Here is a 25,858-nt window from a genome sequence, read left to right as displayed (position 1 = left end):
GGCAGCTCCTTGTTGCTGGAAATCGAAGAAAGACAAAAAAAAAAAAAAAAAGTTTCTTTTAAAGAAAGAAAAGACAATGAGATAACGTCATTCCAGCTGTCTGGGAATGGCATGCCTCCTCTGAGTCATTTGCGACTGGCTCTCGGCATGGCCAAGGGTCCTCACCTTGGAGCGCATAACTAAAAGGTATGATGTGACCATCCTGGAAAAACGAGTTCATAAACTCTGCTCATATAGCGGGTGTGACTTTTTACACCTCGTACAGGAAAAGGCTTCAAAAATAAATACGCGTATCAATAAATCACGTCAGACGCTCCTTCTGCACAAAGAGCAAAAGATGGTGACAGGCAAGAGCAAATTCATCCAGCCCCTCGACTTCCCAATATGCAATATAATTGGACACCGAGATTGTTCCTAACACCTCCTGTGTGAGTTAAACCAACCACTCTAAGTATGGCCCATCAGGTAGAAAACCCAATGGGGCTGGCGCCAGATCTGTCCTCTATTCTTTGCCCATAGTGCTGCTAGGGGAAAGGTTTGTATTGCTGTGTTAAAGTGTTTAAAACACCCCCACCCCCACCCCCACACACACTGCATTTATTAATTGATCCAGATCCAGTGAAAACCCTTTTCCAAATGTCATATATAATCTGGATTTAAAGGGGGACAGTGACTAAGGGACAGGGACGGATTACTCAATGAGCAAGGTACGCACGGGCTTCCTTGTGCTTACTTACTAATCTGCAGTACAAAATTTTGCCTGTTTTTCACCATGAACCCATGTGCAATTGTGCACTACAGATTAGAAAGGAAACACGAGTAAGCCCCTGCGTACCTTGCTTAATGTAAGCCTGTGCATATCTTGCTTACTGGTTAATCCGCCCCTGCTAAGGAGGTACATTTTCTCCCGCAAGTTACAGTGAGTGCAGCTGATTATTTTGGATTCCCTTTTTGAGTGCCAGTCGGGCTGTGGCTAGGGATGAGTGTGGTGACGGGGATGTGTATTGTCAGGGATGCTGCAAAGAGGGCAAGAAATCACTTTTTTGCTTTGCAAGCTATAATTAAAAATAATAGGCTGGTGTTCATAGGGAAACACCGTAGGCACGGCCCTAATTTAAAACCAATACAGTTTATCTGGCATCTTATGATTATTTATGTGCCTCGCAGCCCTTGCAGCATCAACTAATTATTAGCTGATGGGGAGAAGGTTGCAAAAGAGGATAGGAATCGGGAACTGAAGATAAGGCCACCGTTAGGAAAACATGAAGGATGTCTGATTGGGGGTGGGGTGGATTTTTGTCCCCACCCAAAGCTTACAACTTTTTTGCCCCTAGAGGGTTTAAATCCTGACCAAGCAGAGTGCTTAACTGGGGATTCATACCCCAAATGGCCTGGGTTGCACTCATTATAACTGCGTTCTAGAACCACTGGGAGCTAAGGTCACTCTGAGAACCAGGGTCCCAAGATGTTATAATTTTAGGCAAGTGCTATAAAGGCAGACCAGTTTTTTGGCTTCAGCATTGGGGTCTATGGTCACATCCGAATTTGTCTGAGAGCCAGTGGCCAAACAAAGTCAAGTGATGTGATTGTGGGGAAGAATGTAGGAGTAAAGACTTGAGTTCTGATAAGAACTGGCTGCTGGGCTCTATTGGGCAAGTCCCATTCATCCAGAACTTAAACAACTGACATGATGACTTCAACTTAATTAACTAGTAATTGGTTTGTTACCTCCCCTAAGTCCTTGCCATGCCCACTCCCCAAATAGCCAGTTATTTTCTTGGATTCAGCTGTTTCTTTTCAAATTGATTTGTGTGGATCATGTCTAATGGAAAGCAGTTTATGTCATCCAAATTCCCTTTCACTGAATTATTATTCCTAATAACCCTTCGCTTTGCACCTGGCACACTTATCGAAAGAATTCCAAGTGGTTTATCAGGCTCCTCCACATCCTGCATGGGGAAAAGGAAAGCAAAAGTGCCTCTAAAGACAAATTGAAGAAATGAGAAGCTCATCCCGCTAACTCAGGCCAAATATCATGGCCTTGTTTCTTTGCAGAGTTCAGGCGGAGATGGTGTTTTGCATAAATTACTGGATATCTGTCTTAGATTTCCATTTTACTCTGTAGCTGCCAGAACCCCCGAAGGGTGGTCACATAACTTGCCCTGGACTCTCAAGTGGTGAGGGGATCTAGTCAGCTCATCCCATGATCCAGAGCCCCTCCCCAGAGTGGTTACAATGTCAGCATCATACTGCATCACAACAGATGGGTCTCTCACCGTTCCGCCAGTCCTGAGAAAGGAAAAAAAGGAAGCCTCTTGGGAAAGCAAAAGGCACACTTCTTCCAAACGTAATGTAACACTTTGTCACCATGACCTTCTAAAATGATATCATTTGCACTCTTGCACGGTTGGAATGGTATTTTTGCAAAGGAATTCTGCACAACCATTGATTTAGAACTGAGTTGATGAGGGAGCCGGGTGCATGTGTTTTCCCTCCTTGGAATCCGAAAGCAATTGCAATTGGCATCATTTCATGTCAATCTACTTTTGGCCACCACTTTGAAAACCATAAACTTCTGAAAAACCCAATCTTTTATCAAGAGCTGGCTTTGATTCCTTCACCACTAGGCTCGGGGGTGATACACAATCTTAATTTCATCACAAGTGGCTTTGGCTTTGTAGAAGAACACAGCATATTAGTCGCTCACCTGAAAGCAAAGACAATCTTGCCCACCCCAGAGATCAACTATGTACTCTTGGCAAGGGCTCCCTCTCTGATTCATGCTCGGTCCACCTGGTCCTTGCATTACCTTCCTCCCTTGCAGGACAATGCAGCCGTGACAGTACCTTCTTGGTCCCAAGCCCACCAGCCCTTTGCCTTCTCGGGGAATTCTCTTTTCAGCTGTACCAATGGCAACCTCTGAGTGACATCTTTATATGATCAGATGTGACGACAGTTTAATAACAAGTTCTAATTTCTGGCTCATCAGCTTTTCAGTCTGCACATCATCAGAACGAGACGGAGCCACATTAGGGAAATCTCACTAGTAAACGAGCCGGTACTGCTGATACAAGATATAACATTTTTAAACTGATAAAAAAAATTAAACAAAGAGAGAGAGAGGGCACTTTAATCACCGTCAAAAAACTTTCATGCCACTTTGTGGGACATCGGTACATCATTGAGGAAAGATGAAAGAGCCATATAAAGGAAATAATGTTAACTCTGTTAAAAGTATCTGAAACAACGCGTTGTTAGTTGTCACCACTACTTAGGGATCTATCATGAAAAAATAATCACAATACCCTGACATATAAACACCGGTTGCAGCTGTGGGTGCTCCCAAATGATTTCTTTAAGGACAACTTATCAGAAGCGGTTGCTAGTCACAAGAATAGGGGTGAGGCAGCGCCATCCTGTAGCAATAGCAGCAAGTTAGGGTGTTGACGACGCAGGTCTGAGAATTTCTGGGAAGCCCAGTAGAATCTTTAATCATGCCTGAATGCCATTCCGATCTAGTCAGACATTTGCCAGCTGCCAGAGAACTGTGCCATCAATCTTTATAGTATATGTAAAATTACCCAGGATTCTTGTTTGGGATTAAGTTAAGAGTATCTTGGTAATAAGGATTCATCATTCTCTTCCAGAAATCATTTGTCAGATTTGTGGCACCATCTTCACCTACAGAAAGGTGGGATTTAGAAAGCGGTAGCTGTTTATTTATAGTTGAGGCCCTAAGATCTAAATTACCCGTCCTTCCAAAACCCTTTGTTGGGATGAAAATGTTAAGTAGCCGCTTTTCATCAACGTTTATTTGATAACTGCTAGCCGTCAATTTGTGACTGTCAGCACTGAATACAAATGAATATGGACTCTTTTAAAGGAAAAGGTACAGAGGTTTATGACAAACAGTATAGGGTAAAGAAAAAAAAAAACACCCACTTATTGGTATTTGTAATGCATCGGTTAGTACTCCAATACTTACGTTTTTATAAGGACACATATTACACAATCAGTGTTCTGTTTTCAGGTGTCTCCATTTTAAAGTGCATGCTTATTTAAAAGAAAGAATAGGTTTAATTACGAGACGTATAAAAAAATAGACATAATATCATGATGTATCTATATATTCAGTGATTGCCAGAAAGCAGTAGATGTTCTAAGATTGCTTCAGACATATAGATAATAGGACATTGCATAGCAAATGCTGAATGAAGCCATTTATACAGAAAGCAGAGTCGTGAAAAGAGACCATGACAGGGAACTTAGACTGGGCTTCGAACCCCAAAGGCAGGGAAGGAGAGGGCCCTTGCAAAAGTGGGCAGTGATGACGGTGCTGGATTCCACAGACAAGGAGGTGATCTGAAGGGAGCAGGTTTGGCAAAAATAAAAGACAGTTTCCTCTTCAAACCCTAGAGCATTTGTTGTTACTCATCTCGGATCTTTCCAAACGCAAAACTAGCCACTGAATATGGTGGCCCCATGCACATGCCCCATGGGGCGGAATAATTCATCATCAAGCCGTGGTGGAGCTGAGATGGTAAGAACACGTTTCTCCGGGTGGAATAAATGGCTGCCTCCACGCCCTTGCCGTCTCTCGCTGTCTCCCAGTAACACTCCTGCAAGAGTTTATAACCACTCTACCGGAAAGATGTAACGCTGTGTTTCGGAGTTTATCTCTGGACACCTTGGCGGTTGGTATACATTCCTCCCACAAAAACAATTATGGTTTAAACCTCTGGCTTGAAAAATAAGCAAGAGCAAGTAGCTCCAAGAGGTTGTGTGTTTCCTATTCACCATCTAAGAACAATCTTTTAAGTTGACAAATTTGCCACATATTCCATTAGTTCATAACCAAAAGCAGCTTGTGTACGAACAAGGCTTACTGGCCTTCCAATAGCATGACCCCAGCCGAAACAAATCACCTTTTTCCTCCACCATGATACTTGTACCGAATTGAATTGACTGTCGTGGAATAAATGCTAATCAACAAACACACCAACATCCACCAAAATTATGTGAGGCAGTAGAAGTGAATTTGAAAGGATGCTGTCCTCCAAACTGACGTGTTTTCCCAGTGAGTTGTACCAAACAGGGACTGTTAAAATGGTGACAATGACTAGCATTTATTGAGAACTTGCAATTCATCGGACACTATGTAGAGAGCTTTACAAGCATTATAGAAAACTGCTCGTGCTATTTCTACAAGCCAGGTACGATTATTATTCCACTTATAGAGAAGACTACTTGGTATCAGAGATCAAAAGTGACTTGTCCAAGGCCACACAGATAGTCACATAGATTGACTCTGAAATCCATTCTAAGTTGTATACAAACCTCTTTCCTCAATATATGAAACAAATATTTGCATAGTACCCCTTCCCAGTTATATGTCTCCCATTTAGGTTAAGCTGTCTTGTGTCATTTTGCCTTCTTCTCAGTCAGGCCACAGTGTGACACCCCACTGTGGCCTTAAAAAAAAAAAAATATGTAGGATGTCACGTGTTCAACTGAGAGCTGTTAAGAGGAGGTTTTTCCATTGTTGATTTAGTCAAGGAGCTAAATTGAAATTATATCCATTTGGATTAACAAAAATGAATACTCAGCGCCACCTCGTATGATCCAATAGCAAATGACCCTTAATAAAAAAGGTCATCTGATTGAAAATGCGACTTCCAGGTGACAGATTTACCCGGTTAAGGAACCTACTCTTTGATGATAGACTTTTTCAAAGCATGAACTGAACCATATCAAAACCAGTGAAACTTAAGTGATCTCCATCTTATAGATTCACATACATTTAAAATGAATGTGGCCTTTTGTAGAATAATATCAGACACGCTCCATTTTGCTTGCTTATTTCCTCTGATCCCTCTCCCCTCCCCACCCTCCCCCAATTGACTCCTAACATCACTTGACTACAGAGGTCTTGAATAAAACAGTCTAGACACGTGCGAACGCTTCCTGGTAGGCACTAAAATAGAACTGTCTTCATAGCCCTCGCGAGTTTTGCTAATTCACAATCTATTCTTAACATTTATACAGAAGGGGAATACACTTAATTTTTCAAACAGAAAATGTGATGAAGTTCAGGAAACTGGATATGTGTGTTTAACTTCAGAGGCTTTGAAATCTTCAGAGAGTGTTCTGCAGAATCCGTTTAGATCACATTCAGATTCTTAATCCTACAGAAGAGGATGTACCCACTCGAACACCACAGATTTTGACAATGTGTTAGGATATTTACCTCTTGTCACACACACTCTTTCTCACACACACACACACAAGTTTCTTTGCTAAAAACAGGTTCACAGGGTGGAAAACCTGAGAGGTTGCTTTCAGCTGACTCTCTGTCCCACGGCAGGGGGAGGAGGGATATTCCTCAGGGCACAGCCTACAAGGAGGGGTTAATGGGAGTTGTTCTGTGGGAAAGCTAAGATACGCCAGTTTATCCCCTTAAATGCAATTAGTCCAAGCTCAGGCCACAACCCAAGATTGCAAAGGACATCTTGAGTGGAAGGCTTAAGGGGGAAAGAATGTGATACAGCTTCAAATAACAGCCATAGGTCCACAGGCCTCTCTTCTGGGAGAGCCTGCAAAGTGACCTGTGGCCTTTCTTGTTGGCAGTTCAGGCATCCCAAACATTATGCCCCCAAATCTGAGTGAGGCTAAAGGCCAGTCTCACACGAAGGCCATGCTGTTCTCCCCAGCAAAAGATAGGAATTTCTAGCGAGATCTCTAAGGAGTTTCAAGAGGTTGACTTGAAGACCAGGGTAGAATGTGCTGGAGGCATCAGGAGGAAAGGTTGTGTTGCTCTTATTCCTCCAAGAAATATTTGCTGGAATAACCACGAAGACCAGCAGGTTCAGGACAGAACGCTGGGAAGCATTCATTTAAGGCAGAAGAATACATTGGTTTCCCCTAGCCTTAAATTTTAGGGAGTAATGGGCAGCCAGTTCCCTGTAATTCAAAGTGGTCCAAAGCCATGTTTGTTCTGGGAATGTTAGGCGTGGGAGGATTTTTAACGGGTGTTATTCACAGGATTTGAGGGCAGAGTGACCTTGGTCAGGTTTCTGGGCCTGTGTTTTCAAGTCAATGAATTGTTCTGAACTTTTCCCTGAAGTAAATGAAGCCCTTCTCATACCTCCTTCGTGTTCCAGAAGCCTTGCCATTGATGTTTCAAGGATTCTGTAACAGATTTATGTCTGGTGTTAAAAGGTGGAGACGTAATATTGAGGATTATTCCACCTGTCTGAGATCTGTTGTAGCTAGTAAGGTCACCTAGAAATGCTTTGGGAGGGAGTATTCCCAGTTGAAGGGGCGTATTCCCAACTAGGGAAGGAAAAGGAATGGCTGGGGTGCAATCCAGGCGGGTGACACCACGCATACTGTCTCCCCTTCATTTGTGCCTGCCAAGCATGTTCTAGAACTGGTTGGACCTGAAAGGCAGTCTCATTAGAAATAAGAGAAGGTGTTGTTGACTATGTCTTCTATCCAAGAAAGCATTTCCTAGGCATTTGCTGCTTGGAATACCCACATTTCTAAAAGTGCAGTCTCTTTCCAATGGAAGTTCTCTTGCTGGGCATTGGGGTATCCATTCTTGTGAGGATGGCACAGGACCAGGCAGTGTTTCGTTCCATTGTACATAGGGTCGCTATGAGTCAGAAGCAACTCAGTGGCACCTAACAACAACATCCGTTCTTCCATGGGTGAGTTTGAAAGTCAAGCATTAGAACCATAGAAATTTGCCACCAAAATAAGCATTATACTGATACATTCTCCTTCCATACGGGACAAATTGAATGTCCCGCCACTGAAATTTTCCACTGGGGCCACCTTGGTGCCAGTGCTGCAGGACTGCTGAGTGTTTATAAGAGATAGAAGGAAATATTTAGCGTGTGTTTAATTTCAAACATTTTACATTTTTACTCTACTTCTTTAACCTCAGTTATAGCTAGCTCTGTATATTGTATATAAATGTATGCCTCTGTATTCATCATGTATATTTAAATAAATCTTTGAAATTATCACCAGGCAAATTCAATGGATTCAGTTCTAATACAACAGTGCAAAGAATATCTTCAAAGTACACGTCCAACAAACAGCTTTCCCTTTCCCTTGTTTGCCCATAATTACTCCATCCAGGCTGCCTGCTACATGAGCTGTTTTAGAAAACCCAGAGCTGACTGCTGTGTGAGCAGGCAGGATTTTAGGGCAAACCTCAAACAAGCTGTTTGTTTAGATTTTAAGGTTGGCAGTTCACTTGCACCTCTGTCGTATGTGTCTCCTACAACGCAGTACTGGACTGAAAAGGCACTGGGGAGAAACACAGATTCTTCTGATGGGGTCACATCATGGTAAGCAATGAACTCTTAACTCCGTCCTCCAGGAGCGAATTCAGAGAATGTGCTTTGCAGTCATTCAGATCTCACAAGCAGGGCCCTGATGTCCAGCCCCACTGATCCAAGTCAGGCCCGTCTGCGTCAGGTAGGTGCATTTTCATAGGGAGCTCGCTCAGACAGATCATTTCTCAGGCTCAAAGACACTGGCCTTGTTAATATTTCATTTAGAACATACTGTGGAGAGCGTCTCATTTATATTACGTCTATAATTAATGGTGATAGCTTAGGCACCGCCTTTATACGAAGAGAGCTCTTCACAGTGGTCGATGGGTAATGAGAAACAATAGATACTTCATTCACCAGCAGCTTGTTGCTAGTTAGTAGGGCATGATCGTGTGTGCTGATGCTTTAATTGCCAGGGAAAAATAATTCTGCCTCGGTGTTAGTGAACATTTTAAACCACTTGATGCAAACAGACTAGAAACAAACAAAAAATTTTTTTACCTTGATTATGCAACACCTTAGTATAGAAAGTTACAAAGGTATGTCTTTTTTAAAAACTGCATTCTATCATGCAACTATTATCTAAATGTGCATGGGCTGACTACTCATCTACGGTATTTTAGGAAATACAATTATGCTACCTTTCTCTTCTCCTATGTAGACTGTAAATAACTGTAGATCTTTCTCTTGTTTCCCTATGTAAATATATGTAAATACTAACAAGCTATGCATGCTGATATTCTAGGCAATTTCAGGTACTTTTATAATCGGAAGGCATGTACTTGAACTGGTTTGTTAAAAGAAAAAAAAAAAAACTCTCTCAAACTCTTTAAAGCTGAATAAAATTAAAGATTTCTTCCTAGACCGCTGCAGCTCCTTTTGTTTGTCTTCTCCCTGAAAGACATTCCTCCCTCGGCTTCTCTCGTTTTCTCCCAGGAAGTGGACGCTGAACATGGATTGGCCGTAGAAACAATGGTTGAACTATTTCATTTGGGTTTTTACACACTTTTCTTGGATTTTCATAAGATAGACTTCTTGGGATTTTTTTCTAGCAAAAGCATCTGGAGTGAAAACAATATTTATCATTCCCCTACTATGTGCCAAAGAGTCCCTAGGTGGCGCAAATGGTTAAGCGCTATTAAATGCCATCAAAACTCCAATTCTTTCCTGGACACCAAAAGTATGGCTCTGTTACAATCATTCAATTCAGTCATTGTTGTTGCAAAAGCAGCCATAGACAAGACGTACTCAAATGAGTGTGGCAGTGTTCCAATAAAACTTTATTTACAAAAAACAGACAGGGGGCCAAATTTGACCCACAAGCTATAGTTTGCCGACCACTGCTCTACACCCTAGTGTTCCCTGATAAAACTCAGCTGCTCTTCAACAGACCATTAACATTTCCCTTTTGAGTATATTTATATTTGATGGGCTGGGGAGATAACTTGATAAATTGAAAATTCTCCATCTCCTCTGTGCAAGTGCAAACACTATTTGTGGAAGTCATGAAATAGTAAGGAGGTGAGCAAAAATGAAATCACCTGAGCTTATAAATCAAGCTGTCTTCCGCAGACAAATTTCACTGCCAGGTTTCAATTTAGTTATCTTTTGTTTTCATAAATGGGGATGGAGGGGGAGAAAGTAAGAAAGATGAAGGTAAAAAAAAAAAAAAAATCGAGCAACACTCGCTCTTCAATGAGGTAAAGGAAGCTATTACCTCCAGGTATCTATGGAAACCAAGCAGCGCCCAAACTTTTTAATGGTTGAAAAACAGCCTTTGCGTTTGAAGATGTTTTTCCCAAGTATGATGCTTCGGTGTAAATGCATTAATTGACAGTTTCCTTCAGGACTTTTTTATTGAAGTTTCCAAACTTAATTTGATGGCACAGGGAACTCTCTGGAGCCCTTGAAGAATGCTGCAAAGTTAGGTCTTTAGAAAACTGAGACGGCTCCGGGACCGAGGACAAATCTAACTCTATTCTCCTGCAACGCTAGTGAAGAACGCGCTCTTGCTCCCTGCAGTCTTCCATTTAAAAAGCGCTCCGCGTTCACCTTCGGAATGGAAAGACCCTTCCTAACCTCTGCTGAACAGGAATCAATATAATGTCTTCAGTCCTGGAGGGAACTGGGGAGAAGGAGCCGGAATAGAACAGATTTGGATATTTTGGCAAATTAGGGAGCAGTGTGGAATGGTGGAAAAAGCAGAGGAACTGAAGCCAGAAATATCTGAATTCGAATCCTGACTTTGCCACCTGGCAGCTCTGTGTGTGACAAGCCACTGAGCTCAGTTTCCTCATCTATAAAATGGGCGCCATAATATGCCTTCAAGTGGTTCTTATAAGTTTAGATTACTGATAACATTTGGCCCCTTCCCTGATGCATAATAGATAATAGTTCAAAGGCGGTTATGATTCTGATTAATGAAAGTTTAAAAACTGAAGCATACAGATCAAAATATCTTCCCTTTTCTTCACTCAACGGACTTACAAAGTAGGAGGGGAATTTCCACCTTGAGCTAGGACTCCAAGCAGCAGTTCACCCTCTCTCCAAGCCCCACCCAGCATCTCTGAGTACTACGCTGGCTGTGAATTCCACTTCTCATCTGTCTCCTGGCTACAAGCAGGCCAGACCAAGTTCACATCTATGTCCCCCGGACCCCGACATTTAAACAACTGCCCCCAAACCCAAAAAGCAAACCTGTTGCCGTTGAGTCAATTCCAACTCATAGTGACCCTAGGTAGAACTGCCCCATAGGTTTTCCAGGGAGTGGCTGATGGATTCAAACTGCCGACTTTTTGGTTAGCAGCCGTGGCTCTTAACCACTGCACCACCAGGGTTCCCAACGACTAAGGCTCACTTAAATGCTGTAAGGTTCCAGACACCACCCTAGACCCTTTACAAACAGTATCTCATTCTCCTCTAAATCTCTAAGTATCCCTATGGATATATAGCTGGAGAGAGGGATGCATAGAGCTATAGGGGAGCAAGTAAACGCAGTGAAATGCCAAAGGTAGAATCCAGGTGGTTACATGCGGGTGGTTACTGCAATAGTCTTCCAAATTTTCTGTTTGAAAACATTTATAATAAAATGTTGAGGGATATACATACATATATACACACAGTGGCTGCAATGATGGGCTCAAGCATAGTAACTGGGCTCAAGAAGAGCAAACATTGTGAGGATGGTGCAGGACAGGGCAGCATCTCCTTTTGTTGTACATAGGGTTGCTATGAGTTGGAAATGACTCAACAGCACCTAACAACAACGTATATATAGGAGCGTCTGGGTAGTAAAATGGTGGAACACAAAAGGAAAAGGCGAAGGAAAAAAAAAAGGTTGGTGGTTCTAATCCACGCAGAGGCACCTTTGAAGATAGGCCTGGTGACCTGCTTCTGAAAGGTCATAGCCTTGAAAACCCTACGAAGCAGTTCTATTCTGCACTCATTGGATTGCCATGAGTTGGAATTGACTCTACAGCAACCAACAACAGCTATCTATCTGTCTGTCTGTCTGTCTATCTATCTATCATCTATCTATCCGTCCATCTTTGTGGGACATTAGCCTCATTCTACAGATGAGAAAACCAAGGCACAGAGCAGTCTTACTGGCCTAATGTCACCCACCAGACAAGGGATGAAATCTTTTATGGAATCCAGGCCTGTTTGGCTCCAGAGTGTTCTTTCCATAAAGGGTTTGTATGCATTTCTGTTATACCTGTTAGGGTCCCGTAACCCCACCCTCTTATTCTAGCTGTTGAATTCTGCCTTAAAATATAAAAACTAATTTTTCCACATTATTCCCAGCAGGAGACAGCTCTTGGGGTCCACAACTTAGAGCCCAGAAATCAATTAGTTGAAAAGCAAAAGTGATACATGTGAATTTGCATGCATCCATTGAGCAGCGGAGGTTTTATAGGGTGTTTGACGCTAATGGGGCCTCTGGAGGCGAAGTGTGATTCTCACTTGCTGCCAGTGTTCCCACCATGTGCAGAAACGCTCCCACCAAGTGCTGATGCCCATCAGCCTTGAGAGTGTCTGTGATGGGGACCCAGATCTGTCTAAGTCTGAGGGAGTGGGCAACAGACTGCACGGAAGATGAGTGCATTGTTCCCTGGGGGAGTGAAACTGATCGGCTAACAAGTGTCAGATACAGAACTGATGTCCTCATCACACCCACGAGGCATCAGCTGCTGGGGCTGGACCACACTGGGCATGAGAAGATAGGACAGGACACGCTCTAGCCTGGCCCATTTTCCTGCTCACCCCCTCCCATCTGGCTATGGCAAAACACAATCTCCTGTCAACCCAGTCCTGATGGTTGTGGCAGGTCTCCCAGGGAGCCCATTCGACCCTCTGCTGCTTCCTAATCCCAGGTTGAAACTTTTCTCTTGGTCAGAAATTCTCCTCCACCTTTTCCTTCAAGCCCTTCCACCGTTGGGCCATTCCTGTAGACACTCACCTGTCACCTGCTCTGGCACCTCTCCTATAGCCTGATAACCCTGCCCAGTGACCGTCTCAGAACACTGGTCACTTGCCAGCCCCTTTCATCATCTCGGAGTCTCCCTTCTGGATACATCATGAGTTCTTCATGTCCTTGTCCAGGTAGAGTTTGAGGCTGAATAGTTGCTTTAGAGAGGGTTAGTCCCATCTCAAGGATAACCCAAAAAAAAACCCAAACCTATGGCCACTGAGTTGATTCCGATTCACAGCGGCTCTCTAGGACAGAGTAGAACTGCCCCATAGGGATTTCAAGGCTGTAATCTTTACAGAAGCAGATTGCCACATCTTTCTTCCATGGAGTGGCTGGTGGGTTCGAATCTTAGCTAGAATAGCTAATAATAATAATCTAATAACAACAGAAATCACACTAATGATGATAATAGCTGTTGAGGGCCTATTATCTCCCTTAGGTCTCTTATTACATCAGATTCTCACAACAACCTTAGAACCAGACCAGTTGCCATTGAATCAGTTCCGACTCATGGCAACCCCATGGGTGTTAGAGGAGAACTGTGCTCCATAGGGCTTTCAATGGCTGTGATCTTTCAGGTTCGAACCACCAGCCTTTTGGCTAGTAGCCAAGTGTTTAACCATTTGTACTACCCAGGGACTCCCACAACATCCATGCCAGGTGGGTATTATTATCTGCTCATTGCAGAGGGGGAGATCAAGGCTAAAGGAAGTGAAGTAACTCAAAGCCACGAGATTGGTAAGTGCTGGAGCTAAGATCCAAAGTGAGGTTTGTTTCACTCCAAAAATGCATGTTCTGTTCATAGCTAACATCCCCCCTGACTCCATGCCCCATACACTCAACAGGATCCTGGAATCATGAATGAACTGAAACATTAGCCTTGTCAGATCCTGATGGGGACACAGATCCCCCACTGTGGCTGATCTGCTCCCCAGGTCCCTCTCCAGGAGCTTTCAGAGTGGCTTCCAAGGGCGGATGAACCAGTAAGCAAGCCCAAGCTCACCTTGCTTACTGGGTCATCCGTCCCTGTCAGGATCATAAATTTGAAAACAGGCTTTGATTCTGTAGGAAGGTGCTGTGGGGTTGGGAAAGAGACAGATGCCAGCCATACCTGGAAGCAGAATCTTCGACGTGGTGAAAAAATGTGAAATTGTTCTCTACACATGTGCTTACCTTGCCTATTGGATAATCTGCCCCTGGTGGCCTCCTTGGCCTCGGGGATTTCCTCGTCCTTCTGAGCCCACCTCTAAGTCCTCAGATCCCTAGCTTCCACCCTGGTGTCCTCAGGAACCAGGATTTCTTTTCTGCCTATATGTGATTTTAGAGAATGCTCAGGAAGGGGTCTGAGGCCCCTCCCCTGCAGGGCTCCTCTTCTGGAAATTGCTTCTCAAGCAAGGGAGGTCTTGGAGGCTGGCAAGACTTGGGTTAAAATGGCTTGGCGTTTGTGGGCTGCCTGGCAACATCCACCAGGGTGGCTTCATGATGGGCCAGCGGTGGTGGAGCTCTCCCGCCCTCGCCTCTCAGAGAAATGCTGAACTCATGACAACGAGGGTACACCAAGGAACATCTTACTCTGCTCTTTTCTACCCCCTGGCTGCCACACCTGATAGGATTCATCCTCTCACAACTGCCTGGCTTGTAAAAAGGAAGGCACACAAATACACTTATAGCAACCCAGCAAAGTGTCAGCGAGGATACAAGCCAGTTGTGTGGTTGGCCCTTAAATTGTCAGGGTGTCGAAAATCTTTCCTCTATCAGCTGTGCCCTTTGGATTTCTAACCAAATGACTTTACAAGGCAGACCCCGTTAATACTATATGAATCCAGCATAGGTGCCTGGCTATCTTCTGTGCCACTGTCCAGGGGCCACCCCCAGAATTGCTGCAAGAGTCCTATGGAGGCATCATTACCTGCATTTTATTGATGGAAAAACTGAGACTCAAGGAAGTAAAATGACTTAATAATAAATCATTCTCATTTACTGAGTTTTTATCAAGCTACCTGCCTATCTTGTGTTAAGGGATTCATGTGCCTTTAATGCTTCTTGTCAGGGTTCACCCTGTGCCAGACCCTTTTGTGAGCATTTTGCATCCATTATCCCCAATTAAAGGTCCAAAGAGGAGAAGCCTTTTGCCCAGGTCAAGTGGCAAGTGACAGAATCGGGAGCTGAATCCAATCACTTGGGCTCCAGACCTCTGTTCTCATCAACTGCACCAGGCTAAGTAGAAACATGTCCACAGGCTAGGTGGCATGAGAGCACTGCAGAGTGACAGGTCAAGATTTTGTGCCATTGTTGAAGTAGATCTTTCAATAACAGTAAATAGCTGACACTTTCTGAGGGTCCCAGGCTTGCAGTAAATGCTTTAGGTCTACTAGCTCATTTATAATACTCTCATTTGACAGACAAGGAATCTGAGGTCCAAAAACGTTAAATAACTTGCTCAAGGGCACACAGCTAGTAAGAGATGGCACTAGAATTTGAACTGGGGTTGTCCATGCCTAACCGCTTTGTTGCATGGTACCTTGAGTCACAGAAGCCAGGCCCTCACAATGATGTTTGTAACTTATCCACTGACGGATGTGTCTCTAGAGCGGCTGCCCCACCAAAGGCATCTTAGACTCTAGGTGTGATGAGAAAACTGGGATGGAAGCCAAGTCTCCCCATGGAGTGAGAACTGAGCTTCAACTGCCCATGAGAAAAATAATAAGGGGGTGATTCCACATTATTGGTTGGAGTTCTTGAGCAGTACAAATGGTTAACGGGCTTGGTTCCTAACTGATGGATAGAGGTTCCACTCCATGGCAACCGGTACGTTTTCCATATGTTGGTTACCCCAAACCAGTGATCAGAGAATGCTCCCCAGATTTGGGTAAATGACCAATTGATTTCAACTGTACTCTTTATAGATATATGAGCAGATCCATAATCACTCAGAGCTTCAGTACCATTTAATCCCTAGAGGCTGAGAAGCTTTACTTTCTGTTTATTGGAAAGCTTGAGCCTCAGATTCAGGACCAAGTGTCTCCAGGGCCCATGCATCAACCACTTCCCATCATGTGAGAGATGCACCCTGTCCTTTGTCCTGGGTTTTCTTGTTGTCACCACAATGAATAGGAAACACTGGGAACAAAGAAATGAATTGCTAAACTGTATTTCGTCTGCAAGAAATTATAGGACTACCTTTCCAAGGCAATCAGAAAGCCCAGATTACCAACGCACATCCACACTTTTGAAGGCAGTAGGGAAGGGGAGGGGAACACAGAGAAGGAATAATAATAAAAGGCCTAATAATTAAAATGCACTTTCCCTTGAATTCCTTTGCTTTGCTTAAAAGACACGTGTGGAAAGCAAGATTGCTGACAACGGTGTGGGGATAAATGTTTAACAACCGGCTCACTTGTGTGGGAAGGAGCCTTAATCTGCAGCTTTTGCCAATTCCCATGGTGTAAATAATCCCACCATGACAATCTCAAGCTATCAGCTGATGTCACTGAAAGCGACTGTGGGAAGAGATGTGCATTATTGGCTCTTGCAAGCTGGTGTGAGTCGGCTCCAGCACCCCACTGATTGAGACTTATGGAATATAACAGTAGTCTTTGTTTGAGGAAGATCATGGGACATGATAAAACAGAGACTGGGAGCTCAAGGTCGTAAAACCATTGGGGCAGGGTTGGGCATTGTGGGAAATTATAAACCTAGGGTGATAAACACTTGAGAATTTTAGACATTTTTCAACTTGATTACCACAACCTAAAGACCGATTCCACTCAAGTGGCTCCCAAGATAATAATATAGTTGCCAACACCTCCTAAGTTTGTAAGGAGTGCCAGACAACATTCTAGGAACTTTGCAACAGTGTCTCATTCAATCCTGCAACAACTCTACAAGGTTGGTAATAACTCCACCTTGGAGATGAGAATTTCAAGGAGTTGGAACTTGCTCAACTGAGGTTACACAGAGCTCTTAAGATGCAATGCCAGAATTCAAACCCAGATCTGACTCCAGACTTATCATTTCCCTGCCTCACTAGGGAACTGTGCTCTCTCTGAGTTTAACATCCATGCAAATAGCATCCTTCTTGCTCGAAGGCCTTTCTAGAACAAGTAGAATACACATATTAAAATAAAGAAATAGTGCATTGAGGGAGATGGGGCCTGTGGTGGAGTTGGGTGTGAGGAAGGTATGGGAAAAGAGAATGAAGACTGCGGTAGGTAGCATACTGGGGAGAAAGAAAAGGACGGGGCCCTTCATGGGACTGGAAAATTTGGTTCCATTTGTTCATCCACAAGCAAAGACACAGAGAAGAGGATGGTGTTTGTTTACACTGCAGTTTCGTGATTTTATCATAGGTGCCAAGCCTCCAAACTGCTTTTGGTTTTGGTACTTCCTCAAATGAATGAACAAACAGGTTCCTACTGATTAAACGGTGTCAAAAGAGTCCGTCCTAGAACTTGTCTCAAAAACAAATATTTTAAACCTATGTATCTTTACTACCTGAGTTAACCATATCTTTCCCATATGGAAAGAATCATATTTTCAAATAAGAAATAGAAGCCAATTATGTGGGAAAGGAAAAAAAGTGAAATTTTCTTCCTATTCTCAATTGAAATCGCTGACACATTTGCATCTAGAATGTCAGACTAGCCCAGCCTCTGGTTTTGCTCCATGATTTCATGCACTGTCACCTGGATTGTTCCCCCAAACGCAGCTCAGACCACGTCACTCCTCTGATCAGACTTAACTGTCACCTCCTCTCACTGCCGGCTCTTTCGTGAGTACAAGCCCCTGTCTAGATAAGCTGGTCCACCTTTCTAGCGTTATCTTCTCCCACTCCTCCATCCCTGCACCCCACTTACATGAGTGGACTCTAAAGTTTGAGAAACATAGCTTCAGAGGGAGACTACGGCCCTGTGGAGGATGCTGTGGTGTGCTGCTGAGATCCCTCGCTCTAGACCAGGAGGCAGTCATGTTCCCAGCTCCCAGGCTGTTGCCTACTGAAGGCGGAGTTCTTTCCCAGGAGCTGCCCCAAGCCCAAGGGAGTTGCCTTGCCCAGGTTACGTCCCCTTCCAGGAGGTAATCCACATCAGTGACTCTCTGAAGGGCCACCTTGGCTTCAAAGTCGCCTAGGGACTGGCTGGGAATCTGCTGCTCTTGTGCTGCAGCTCAATACCCCCTCTGCCCCATCCTGCTGGCTTCCCCCCTACAAATATGTGGATTCCAAGAGCACCCCCCAGTAAACCTCCTGCAGGCCAATTGCAATAGCAAAGCCTGCTTCCTGGGAAACCCAACCTACGACAAACAACAGCTGGGTGACTTTGAGAAATACACTGAACCACTCGGAGTCTCTGTCTCCTCATCTGTAACTTTGAGATCGGGGTATGCTTACAGAGCTGTTTCGGAGAAGCGGCCCATGTGCTCACTTGCCTGTTACACACAGTGGCTCATGATGCACACTCAAGAGAGAAAAGCAGTTGTGGTGGTAGAAGTTGAAACTGCCTGCACAATCCTTCAGTTCAGGGAGTATGGCATAGAGAAAAAAGCATACATTTGTGGGGCTTTTGGTTAGACATGGTGGATTAAATCTGAGCATTATTCTCCACTCCCTCCAGAAACTCTATTAAAAGTATAATAACGGAAGAGAATGTTTAAACGCAGTGATGGAGAAACAGCAACACACATTTTGGAAGATGGGAAGCAGATGGAGAAGGGGTAACTCCTGACTCAGCAGAGTGGTGCCTACAGAAGAGGAAGGTACCGAGAAATGAGCCAATCACACGGCAGAACTCAGGAACTGAAAGGATGTGGCAAAGAGTAGGACTGGGAAGAAGAGAAATTGTAAGGCTTGATGGTATTGTGTGCCATGGAGTTGATTCTGACTCATAGTGACCCTATAGGACAGAGTGGAACTGCCCCCATAGGGTTTCCAAGGCTGTAACTTTCCTGGGAGCAGAGAGCCAGGTCTTTTCTCCTGCAGAGCCACTGGTGGGTTCGAACCACCAGCCTTTTGGTTAGCAGCCGAGCGCTTAACCATTGCACCACCAGGGCTCCTTAGGCTTGATGGCACTGCATATAAAGTCCCAAACTAGAGAGCTCAAGTGTGGCAGGTACTCATTAAATAACAATGCCCCATCATTGCCAATTTCAGATATCACCTCCTCTGATACCACCTCTGTGAGTTTTGAACAGAAACCTCTCCTCTTCTTCACTGCCCTTCTGGAATCCTATTATATAGTTGGGTGTGTGCTGTTAAATTATGGTCACATTGAGAGGCTCCCTGGCACCCAGCCCAGTGCCTGGCACATAGTAGGTGCTTAGCAAAATATTTCTAAAGGGATGAATGAATGAATGAATTTCCTTTGTAGGATAAAGGAAAAATATATTAATCAAACTCAGTTGCTGCATAAACAAAGTGACTGGTCAAATTTTTTCCTTTCCAAATGATTGTTGGTGTGGTTTTGACACGGTTGTTCTCTGCAAGTTATGACTCACTTTAGAGCTATATTTGTATAATGTTTACTATGTGCCAGACACTGACTTAAGCTCACTCACATTCTGTCCACACACACACACATAGCCAACACTTAGTCCTCACAACAACCCTGTGAAATACATTTGCTATTATTTCCCCCAGTTTACAGATAAGAAAACCGAGACACACAGAGGTTAAGGAGTATGCTCAAGCCTGCACACTTTGCAGGTGGCAGAGCTGGGATTCGGACACACACCTGTGGCTCCAGGGGCCACACTGCATAGACAGCAAGAAGCTAAGGAGGATGCTTCTGTAGGTCCTTGAGAGTCTTCTACTGTCCCTGAACTTGCTTTCCGGGTGGAGATGTCTGGGAGGCTACCAGTCTGTGGGTTTTGCAGCTGCCGCAGAGAGTAACTATGGGGCGACAGGCAATGGGCTCAGGGTCTGCTTCTGGGGCTCTGTCTTTCCATAGGTGGAGGGTTGGGGGGTGGGGGTTATGAATCCAGAAGGAGAGGAGGCAGAACTGCAGAGGACCTTCGCATCTTCATGTCTCCTGTGACCTCTGGAACCCAGTGAAGCTGAAGTACTACAATCTCATGGAGCAGGGAGTATGGTTTGATGAAATCCACCAGGAACCTAGTTGTGGATGAGTCCACCATTGTGGGGAGAGAACTGACCAATGCTGAGTCCACAGGGATTTATTTTGTGGTGGATTGTGGAGCGGGTGGAAAAGTAATCGCAAGCCACCATGATTTATAAGGTGAAGCATAATCCTGTTTACCTACTAATCCAGGTAACCCCCAAATTCCACCCTTTTGAGAGGAGCCTCGACTTTGCAATCCTCTAGGTATCCTGAATTCTCTTTGCCCAAGTGGGGGCTTTCCTGTTTCCTCCAAATCGATGGGGTCCGTGGCTAGCTAAGTGACCTGCAATAAGAAAAGGGGGCTTACCTGCAATAAAACCAGTAAAAAAAAAAAAAAAAAAAAAAAACATGAAAAACATACTTTATCCACAGACAGACCACACAGGCTGTTACTTATTAAATCCAATTTGTTGGTTTAGTGGGTAAACAACACCTCTCATAATTTGAGGTTCCACTGAAGTAGAGAACAGAGGGTTCTTCTGTACAACAAGGCTGAAAACCACAGCCCTAGCAGTGAAGCTCTTTTTTGTCAAGCTGCTTCCAGATTCAAGTTTCAGCAAGAGCAAGAACATGGCAGGGACAAGGCCGCAGTCTGGTGGCAGTGGGGAAATGTCCAACATCCACTGACAGTCTCCTCTGTCCCAGGCACAATGCTGAGTGCTTCCATGTACACAACTGTAGGTTCTTACAACAACCCTCTGAACTACATATGTCATCCCCATTTTACGGGGCCCCCAAGGGTAAGTAACTTGCATGCACACAGAAGTGGCAGAGCTTGGATTTGAACTCTGGTCTATCCAATTCCAGAGCCTGTGCTAGTTCCTACTCTATGGAGTGAGATTCCAGCAGAAAACACTAGAAAGAGAACGTGGTATCATGGGAATGGAAAACACCTGCTTTGGCTCTGGGATCTGAGAGGCCAGAGACAGGAGAAAATTGTTGACTCTTGGGCATTTCACAGCCGTGGAGACCAACATTTCTCCACTATTCATGAGCCAAAGTCAAGGGTCAGAAAGGTGTGGGGGTCAAGTAGTAAAAGGAAATGTCTCCTTCATTCTCCCTCTCCCCAGTCACTGGTGACAGTAGTGGCTGGTCCTTCACTTCAGTCCTCGAGACACATGAAGAAATTGGAGCTCAGAGAGGTTGAGTGACTTGTCCAAGGACACACAGCTAGGAAGTTGCAGAGCTGGGATTCAAATGAGAGAAGGGGTTGATAGGATCCAAAGTTCACATTTCTTTTCACTATACTTCCTCTCCTGTACTGAGAAAAAGAAAAGGGGATGGACCCCAACGAGGAAATAAGGGAAAGGTAAAATAATTTTTTTTTTTTTTTTAAAACAAAAGCGTGAGAAAAGCTGCCTCATAAACATAGAACCATGTTGATCAGCTTTGGTGGTGCTTGTGAATCACCTTGCTACCCCAGTGGAAATCTTTCCACAAGAAATCTTCCCTTGACCAATAGAGACCTTACCAGGTGTGAGCCCACATCTCTCAGTTGTCAAATCAATTCTTGTACTATAAAAAACCAAACCCATTGCCGTCCAGGCGATTCCAACTCACGGAAACCCCATGTGATAGAGCAGAACTGCTCCATAGGGCTTTCTTGGCTGTAATCTTTATGGAAACAGATTGCAGGCCTTTCTTCCATGGCACTGTCCAGTGGGTTCAAACCACCAACCTATAGATGATCAGACAAGTGCAAACTGCTTGCAGATGAGCTGAATCATCCCATGGGTCAGAAGCTCTTTGAAAAGGAGATTTTATTCGTGCAAGTTTCCCCAGCATTTAGCACTGGGCCCAGCATATGGAGGCGCTCAGTAACCATGTGGTGAATGAATGAATGAATGAGTAACTAAACGAGTAACCAAACAGCTGTTTGAGCCACTTTCTGCCCTATTTCGCACCAAAGGGAGGCATATTGTGGAATGACTCAGCCGTGGTTGCCCAGACTTAAAAATACACGCATTCCTTACTAGAGCTGGCAGAAGCAATTTTGGTTCTGAGAGGCGAACTCGCTGCCCACCTAATATTACACCAGGTGTTAACTACACTATCTGGAAATACCCTGTGACTAATTCCCCAGTCCTTATCTTGGCGGAGAAGAAAATTGCCTGTAGCACGAATGCCCCAGATTCCTCGTCAGTTTACGTAAGGCGTTTCCAGTGATTGCGGTATTTTAAGCCATTTTTACCTTAAATCACCCAATGTATGGTCAGCCCAGAAAACCTGATCTCTTGCTCCCTTAAACTCCCTGTTCTTTCACTAATTTTGTTTAAACCACTTACTGCACCCTAAGTACTTCTCCACTGAAGATTGGGCTTATAAGCACACATCCCCTCGATGATATGATTTTTAAATAGACGATTTATTCAGTGGATTTGCCAGCATCATCCCCCTCGGCTCAAATGAAGCTCCATCACTTTATGGGCAATCCCACTTTCACCCGGGTGGAGGGTGGGTGGTATTTATTCTCTATCATGGCCTATTTGGTAGTTTTACAGGTTGAAAACTTTTCTGCCAAGTCCAAATAGGATTTGATAGAAACATTCTCCAGATTATGTCTCAAATGATCCTTGGTGATTGAGCAAGAAACGAGCTCCCACAAGACCTTCGTCCAGCTAGCAGGAAAAAGCAGGTGGAGAGGAGAGGGGGGCCTACGTGCAGATGTAGTGACTTTGAAATAAATATCGCTGGCAGAAAAGCAAAAATCAAGGTGTCAGACTTCTCACAATCCTTTGTCAACTACACCTGACTTCCACCTGCAATCCTGGTGGCCTGTCCCTTCCATAAGCGAAGGCACACACTGCTTGCCTTCATCAGCATTTTATCATAAATACATCTCCTTTGATGTACTATTTTGTATGAATGTGTAGACAAACAAGAGATTTAGCCGTGATTCAAAAAGTTAGGTAAAACCAACTAACTAGTCTTCTAACTCCAGAGGTTAGCAAACTTTCTCTGTAAAAGGCCAGTAGTAAATATTTTAGGCTTTAAGGGCCATATGGTTACAACTGCTCAACTCTGATGTTGTTGTGCAAAAGCAGCCATAGCCCTTAGGTAAAGAAATGAGTATAGCTGTGTTCCACTTAAACTTTATTTACAAAAACAGGCAGCTCGCAGGATTTGGCCCACGTACCATAGCTTGCCAACCTCTGTTTTAACTAACAACAACAAAACCAGTGGCCATGGAGTCGATTCTGACTTATGGTGACGCCATGTGTGCAGAGTAGAACTGCTCCATAGGGTTAACAAGATGCTGATCACCAGGCCTTACTCCCGTGGCACCTCTGGGTGGGTTTGAACTGCCAATTGTTCGGTTAATAGCTGAGCATTTATCATCAAAGTAACACCACCTAGTTAATCTTCTAAATGATTTTCTTCCCTTGACAAAATCGACTGGATGTTTGACTGAACTTTAATGCCAGTTTGATCCAAGTTGGCAATGTGGTAAGAATTTTAATGGAGCCAGAGAGGTGAGGCCCCTGTCTCTGGGTCTTTCTGCCAAGCTAAGCCCCCAGCGTGGGCCTGAATATCCCCAGACACATCACTAAGTCCTGTGGTCTTTGGAACTCCTATCTAGTCCTTAGGCAGGAATCCATGCCTAATGGTTCCACATTAATTCTTAGGAATTTTTTGCCGTAAGAAACAACTTGCTATGAAACTATTTCCATGGGAAGATAAAATAATGAAGTAATCAAAAAAAAACGCTGCCAAATGAGTACATCTTTATTTCCCCTTCCCCCATCCTACTCTGGATCTGCTTCCTAAAGCTGCTGTTGTTCGTAGTTGAGTTGGAGCCAGCTCGTAGCAAGCTTATGTACAACAGAACAAAACGCTGCCCGGTCCTGCATCATCTTCACAATCCTTGGTATCCATGAGTCTATTGTTGTAGCCACTGCGTATTCTGAGCACCTTCCAACCTAGCGGGCTCATCTCCCAGCACTGTATCAGACAATATTCTGTTATGATCCATAGGGATTTCATTGGCTAATTTTCAGAAGTAGATCACCAGTCCTTTCTTCCTAGTCTGTCTTCATTTGGAAACTCTACTGAAACCTGTCCACCATGATGACCCTACTGGTATTTGAGCACTAGCGGCATAGCTTCCGCGTCAGAGCAACACAAAAGCCACCACAGGACAACAAACTGACAGATGGATAGAGCTTCCTAAAGCTTGGTGGAGTACAAAGCCACTGAAAGTGCTTAAAGAGTTAAATTACCTAGAAAAATCACTTAGCTCTATCAATTACATGATGCCAAATAATCACCCCCAGCCCCCATGGGGTACAGGTAACAATTCTCTATGCCTAACAATTCCGCAGAGCCCAGCAAATCACAACGGCAGGATGAAAGCCCCTCCCTCGCTCCCGTTCTTCATCTCGGCTGGTTAACATTTGTTGAAAAAGACAATGTTGAACTCCTTAGATTGGAACGGGAATCACTGCAATTATTTCTTGAGAAATATGCTTTCCTAACAGATGCCTTTTCAATATGCTCAGTCAGTTTTACAGAAAGTTAGACTAGGAACCATGCTGTGAACAGAAAGCCTGAGCCCCTAACCCTATCACCCTCTCTCTCTAGGTTTATATAGAGAAATTTTTCTCTCTACATATACTTTTTGTTCCTTTCCTTTTTCACCTGCAAGTCTCTGTCAACTCTTCCACATAGAATCCGGAAGCTTTCCACTATGTGTCACAATATAGATTTGGATGCAATAAAGACTATAATTATCACGCATTTATGAGAAATAATATTTTCCCTCTGGTGCGTGTTCGCTTGGCTGTTCGCACAGGAGTGTGAATACTAATGCCTCAAGCTTGCCCTGGTGCTGCAAGCCTCATGGAGACATTTGGGGAAGCAAAGAAAAAACAGAAGATAAAGGTTGGTGCAAACAGTTACCATGCTTGACTACTAACTGAAAGGCTGGAGATTCAAGTCCACCTAGAAGTGCCTCAGAAGAAAGGCCTGGCGATCTGCTTCTGAAAAATCAGCCATTAAGGAGCCTATGGAGCAGAGTTCTACTCTGACACACTTGGGGTCGCCGTCAGTCGTACTCAACTCCATGACAACTGGTAAAGGTGAGAGAACTCTGCACAGCCTCCAAGAGCCCCACAGACCCTGCCTGGCAGATGGCTCAGAACGGCTGAACTACTACATAATCATTTAACTGAAAGTTTGCTGTGATAAGTGTGGAAACTAAGCACACCAAAAGGAAAATGGTTCTCAGAGACACTCACGTTAGTAACTTGTGATTTCTCGACAAAGCACGCTTCGCTTGGTCCCCATCTGAATATTCCCCAAGAAAGGGATTTTGGAAACCTTTGAAAGGAATCTGAGAGAAGTAACACGGTGACTGAAAAACAGAAAAGGCATTTGCCAGGGAAGTGGGGCTTCGTATCAGCAGTCACGCCGCCAGGCCGTGTCTGAAACCACAAACATGAGGCCCACAGCTTCAACGTGGCTCCGCAGACGTTTCCTCTTGGGGACTGAAGGAAAAAGTGAGGTTTCCATTTTTATCCCACGCGGCCCTGCTGCCCACCCTTGTCCCCCGCTCCGACTTGGTGGGGTTTCATCTGAAGCTCATTCCAGGAAGGAGATGAGGGAAAAAGTGAGTCCACACTGGTACCTCCAACAGTTAGCAGCTTCAGGGAGGAAAGGGCAAAACTGCACAGGAAGTGAGAGAAGGAATTTGTGTTTGAAGAGCACAGCATGCCTCCCTGTGCAGGGAAGGGATAGTCAGCAATTAGAGATAAGAAGGAACATTATTAATTATGCCTCACTGGGCTTGGCGTCCGTGGCTGATGTACAGAGAAGACTCGCAGCTCCAACAAATTCATTCACAATTATTATCTTTCTGGTTTCCAAAATACAAGAGAAAGGAGTAGATTGATAGTATTTTGCCCATAGGAGGTTTATGATAAATGCTTGCT

The 25,858-nt window shown here is 44.2% G+C and overlaps 1 protein-coding gene across 1 annotated transcript in view; it reads right to left on the bottom strand.

Moving 5' to 3' along the window:
- WWOX (WW domain containing oxidoreductase) overlaps positions 1-25,858 on the bottom strand; it is a 1,054,678-nt gene that overhangs the window by 1,232 nt on the left and 1,027,588 nt on the right. The window lies entirely within an intron of this gene.

The sequence above is a fragment of the Trichechus manatus genome, unplaced genomic scaffold, assembly GCF_000243295.1.
Source record: "Trichechus manatus latirostris isolate Lorelei unplaced genomic scaffold, TriManLat1.0 scaffold00053, whole genome shotgun sequence".
Classification (NCBI taxonomy): domain Eukaryota; kingdom Metazoa; phylum Chordata; class Mammalia; order Sirenia; family Trichechidae; genus Trichechus; species Trichechus manatus.
Note: the sequence above shows the minus strand (reverse complement) of the source record. Positions and strands in the feature narration are given on the sequence as shown.